The sequence below is a fragment of the Ursus maritimus genome, unplaced genomic scaffold (genome assembly GCF_017311325.1).
Source record: "Ursus maritimus isolate PB19 unplaced genomic scaffold, ASM1731132v1 scaffold_19, whole genome shotgun sequence".
In the NCBI taxonomy this organism is placed as follows: Eukaryota; Metazoa; Chordata; class Mammalia; order Carnivora; family Ursidae; genus Ursus; species Ursus maritimus.
In genome coordinates, this window is record NW_024424341.1 from 38,588,017 (window position 1) to 38,593,190 (window position 5,174).

General features: G+C 42.2%; 1 non-coding gene across 1 annotated transcript; it reads left to right on the forward strand.

Moving 5' to 3' along the window:
* The first annotated feature begins 3,328 nt into the window (after positions 1–3,328).
* Positions 3,329–3,492, forward strand: LOC121103580. Its single transcript, XR_005835831.1, has one exon. It is a non-coding gene; the product is annotated as a U1 spliceosomal RNA (small nuclear RNA).
* Positions 3,493–5,174: the final 1,682 nt, after the last annotated feature.

Consider the following 5,174-nt stretch of genomic DNA (forward strand, 5'->3'; position numbering starts at 1 on the left):
CAAAATCCCTTCGCCTTTGCCATGCACCGCATCATTGTCACATGTCTCCCCTACGTTTATGGAGAGGGGTTCTACAGGGCACACGCGCCAGGGAGTGGGAATCTCAGGGCCACCTGGCACACTTCCCATTCTAGCAGCGAAGGCAAACCTCAATCCATGACTGGAAAGGTGACAACTGCACCAGGGCACCAGGGGCCAGCGGCTCGGCTCCATCCCCGGCTGCAGGAGGAGCTGGCTGGGTGCCATGCCCACCACTGCCTGCCACCCAGAGAGCAATGCTGCCTCCTCTCCGCTCACACATGCTCTCACACATTCTGTGACAACTGTCAGTGGCTTATTCATCATCTCAGATTGCAACTTGCTGTTTTCTCAGACACCCACTTTAATACCCTGACATTTCTGTTCAGCCCATAACATTCTGTCAATTGTTTACATCTTCCTCTCACACCGATTGGCTTTTCAGCTGCATTCTTGGCCCTTCCCAGTCCTGGTGCGTGAAGCTTACTGAGAGGTTCAGAGTCACTCCCTCACCGTCCACACCGCTGGATCGCCAACGAAGTGGGCTACATCCCCCGCGTCAGTCATCGCCTGAGACACTCACAGCTTATGCTCCAGCCTCAGGGTGGAAGGTGCCTGCAAAAAAGGCAGCCCGCCTACGCAGAAATTCCTGCTGTGTCCTTTTCCAGTTTATAACCAAAGACCTATTTCCAGAACCTACAGGTGCACAGAACTGTCCCCAGGCTTTTCACCTGCCTTCCCACCTGCCCCACGTCTGGCTCCTCAGCAGGACCTGCTACCCATCCCCTGGCCACTGCCCCGGCTTCCCTCCAGTTTGGACCGCCACCACCACCAGCAGCCCTCCCAGCCATGCCCACGCTTGCTAACGCGCGTTCCGCCTTCCTCCACTTGGCTTCTCCAGGCCTTTGTCCACACCACAGCAGGAGCGGTCTTCTGAAAACATAATGCATCGCTGTCCCGCAGACAGCCCTCAAGGGGCTTCCCACTGCACTAAGAACGCAACCCAAGCTTCCCTCTCTGGTCTACAAGCCGCGGCAAGACCCGTTACCTCCTTACCTAATGCTGCCCCTTCGCGAGCCCTCCCACGTGTCAGGTAGAGGCCACACAGGCTTTCTTTCAGCTCCTCGGGTTCTTTTCCACAGCCGGGTATGCGCGCATGTGCTATTCTCTTTGCACAGACTACCTCCTCCCACCCATGTGAGAAAATGATGAATTTTAGAATGAATGGTGTTGGGACAAATGGACAAGTGTTTGGAAACAAAAAGCCATATTCAGCTCCCGCACGGCTGCTGCCTAGCTGTAGGCCTTGACTTAGCACCGAACAGCTCTCCCGACCACACCCGTCCACACCGCTCCCTCTGCTATTCCCCACCTCACCGCCTTGATTGTCTCCTTCACCGTCAGGGTGCTCCCGCCCCGCCCCCAGTCCCTGCGTTGCCTGGCACCTTGACCGCTGCGTCGTGCAGTACGAGCTCAAAAAAACGTCTGTGTGATGAAAGACTGGACGCATGAGTGAGTGAACGCATGCTAACTCTGTGGTGTGAAAAACGCACATCGAGCGTGTGATTCGAAACGTAGGAGGCGGGAGGGAGGGTCTCGTCACTCTTTCTGTTAGCTTCTGTTCTAAAGGTATAATAATTAAAACTGTGGCATTTTCAATGAAAAGTGAAAACAGGAACAAATGAATGGAATAGAATGAAAAGTCAAGGAAGTAAACATATCACTCAAATATTTAAACAGTTGTTTTTTAAATCAGCAGGAAAAAAAGAGATTATTTTAAAAATGGGGTGGGACAGCTAACTAGCTAACAACAAAGAGAAAGATAATAAGCTAGAGCCCTACCTCTTTGCAAAGAAATAAATAAATTTGAAATGACTAAAAATTTGAATAGAAAATTAAGCCATGAGGTTGTAGAATTTCTGTTAATTACAATGTAATCTTGGGATAAATAAATCCTAAGTAGGACACTAGGGAAAACACTCATATATTTGACCATGTGAAAATGAACAAATCAAACTTATAAATAATAATTGTGGTAGTGGGACTTCCAGCCATCATGGAGAAAAGAGATAAGCCACCTTTTGCCCCCTAAAACAAATATACAACTGGATAAAGTCATCAAACACAAACATTTAAGGATTCTGGGAATTGACCAAAGGTAAATGACTCATTGGAAGTGGTTATGCATGAAAAACCGCTAGATGTTTGAGTCAGTGGCTTTCTTCCTAGGACTTCCCCTAACCACTTCCCATGTTGGTTGGCACCATAATTTTGTCCGGGCAAAGCTAACTGTGGAAAACATCATCTCTACTGACAAAGGAAGCAGAGTTTTGGCGTGGAAGGCAAACCTACAACTGGTGATGCTGTCAGTAAACATGCAAACTCAGAAGACAATTAATGGGGGAAAACCCACAGATTCGTTAATATAAAGTTGCAGCCCCACGAGAGGGGAATGGTGGAACAGCCAGAAATTTAATGGGGAGATATTGCAAGAGCTAAATAAGCTATTCACACATCATGGCTATCCAGAGAACCTCTGGCAGGTAGGTACAGGTAAGACTCAGGAGCGCCCAGAAGAAACGAAAACTAAACCTTAAAGCAAAATTGAAAACTGGCTAAACATGGACTGTACTCCCCGAACCTAAGTACAAATCAGTGAGCAGAATGTGGCACGTGGAAGAGCCCGAGACATGCGAGCACATCTTCCCAGTCATCCTCTGACTGGGGAGCTACACGATACAGTGGCAACTCTTAAGAAGCCAAGCTGAAAAATAAAAATAAGAATTTAAAAACTAAGCAAAGACATCATGCTTAGAAGACAGATTCTATAGATCAAGCTCAGGCAAGTTATTAAAGAAAAAAACCCTTCAGGAGAAAAACCCCAATCCAGAGTTGCTACCATATATTTTTTCCATGTCCAGTTTTCAATCACAAAAAAAAAAAAAATTGCAGACACATAAATAACTAGGAAAGTGTAAGCTATACTCAGGGAAAAAAGGAATATTATAAACTAATGCTGAGTTGGCTCAGATGTTGAATTTGGATTTAGCAGACTAAGATTTCAAAGTAGGTATTATAATAAATGTGTTCAGAGTATTAAAGAACACTATGTTTAAAGAATTAAATAAAAACCCGTTTCACACCATCTGCAAATATTAACTCAAAATGAACCAGCAACCTAAATAAGAGAGAAACCACAAAAATCCTAGAGAAAACAGAAGTGTGAATCTTCATGAATGTGGACATGGCAATGAATTGTTAGATAAGACACCAAAAGCATGAACAACAAAAGAAAAAAAAATAGATAGATGCACTTACCTGGCAGTGGAGAGACCATGATCAGGAAGATGGTTTTCCCAGGGCAAGGCTAACCCATTGCGCTCCAGATATGCTGACCCCTATGATTTTCCCAAATGTGGGAAACTTGGCTGCATAACTTGGGGTAGCAGGGGACTGCATTTGTGCTCTCCCCTAAAAAGAAAAATAGATACACTGGACTTCATAAAAAAATTAAACATATTTGTGCACCAAAGGAAAGTATCAAGAAAGTAAAAAGACAACCTACAGAATGGAAGAAAATATTTGCAAATCATATATCTAATAATATTCTAGGATTCACAATATATAAAGAACTCTCACAACTCAACAACAAAAAGATAAACACCCAATTTAAAAATGGGCAAAGGGGGCGCCTGGGTGGCACAGCGGTTAAGCGTCTGCCTTTGGCTCAGGGCGTGATCCCGGCGTTGTGGGATCGAGCCCCACATCAGGCTCCTCCACTATGAGCCTGCTTCTTCCTCTCCCACTCCCCCTGCTTGTGTTCCCTCTCTCGTTGGCTGTCTCTATCTCTGTCAAATAAATAAATTTAAAAAAATCTTTAAAAAAATAAAATAAATAAAAATGGGCAAAGTACTTGAATATGTCTTTTTGCAAAGAAAATATACAAATAGCCAACAAGCATATGAAAAGACATTCAACAGCATTGGTTTTGAGGGAAATACAAATCAAAACCACAATGAGGTAACACTTCACATTTCACATAGAAAGTAACAAGAATTGGAGAGGATGTAGAGAAATTGGAATGTTCACACATTGCTGGTGGTAAAGAAATATGGTACAGCCATTGTAGAAAATAGTTGGTTGATTCCCCAAAAAGCTACACATAGAATTGCCAAATGACCCAGAATTCTCCACTCTTAGGAATCTACTCCAAAGAATTGAAAACATGTACACACACAAAAAAACCACATACATGCATGGCCATAGTAATGATAGCATGATAGCATGATAATAAAAAGGTGGAAACAACCCAAACGTCCATCAATGAATGAATAGCTAAACAAACTGTAATATATACATATAATGTAATATCATCTGGCCACAAAGAGAAATGAAATATAATGTGAATGAACCTCAAAAACATGGTGCTCAGTGAAAGAAACCAGACACAAAATATTGTATATTTTTACATTTATATGAAATTCCCGGAAAAGCTAAATTAATAGACACATAATACAGATAGGTAGTTTCCAGGGACTAGGCGAAGAGGGAATTGGAAGCCACTGTTTAATGGGTACAAAATTTATTTTCGGAGCAGTGAAATGTTTTAGAACAACATTGTGAGTGTACTAATGCCACCGAATTGTATGCTTTAAAAGAGTTAATTTATGTGCATGCCTCAATTTTTAAAAAATTTGATGAATCAAAGGAAAATACAATGACAATGGCTCAAACCAAGAAAGAAAATAGAGAAGAAAAATTTTAAAACAATAGAATAAAAAGAAAATTCTAGAGTGAAAAATACAATAATCACAATGAACATTCACTAAATGGCCTCCATATCATAAATGGCAGGATAAAAACATCAGTGAACTTCAAGATAACAAAATAGAACTCATCAAAAATGAAAACAGACCAAGAAACCTTTTTTAATAAACAGAGATGTAAAGTCTCTAGGACAACATCGAGCATGCCAACACACATATGGTGGGAATTCCAAACTTGAGAAGAGATACAGAAAAACGAATACTTAAAGAAATAAGTTCCAAAAGTTCCAAAAAAGCCACAAATTTCCCAAATTTGGTGAAAAAGTTCAGTCTACAGGTGCAAGAAGCTTATACCAAATATAGGATAAATATATTGTATTAAGCCTGTTG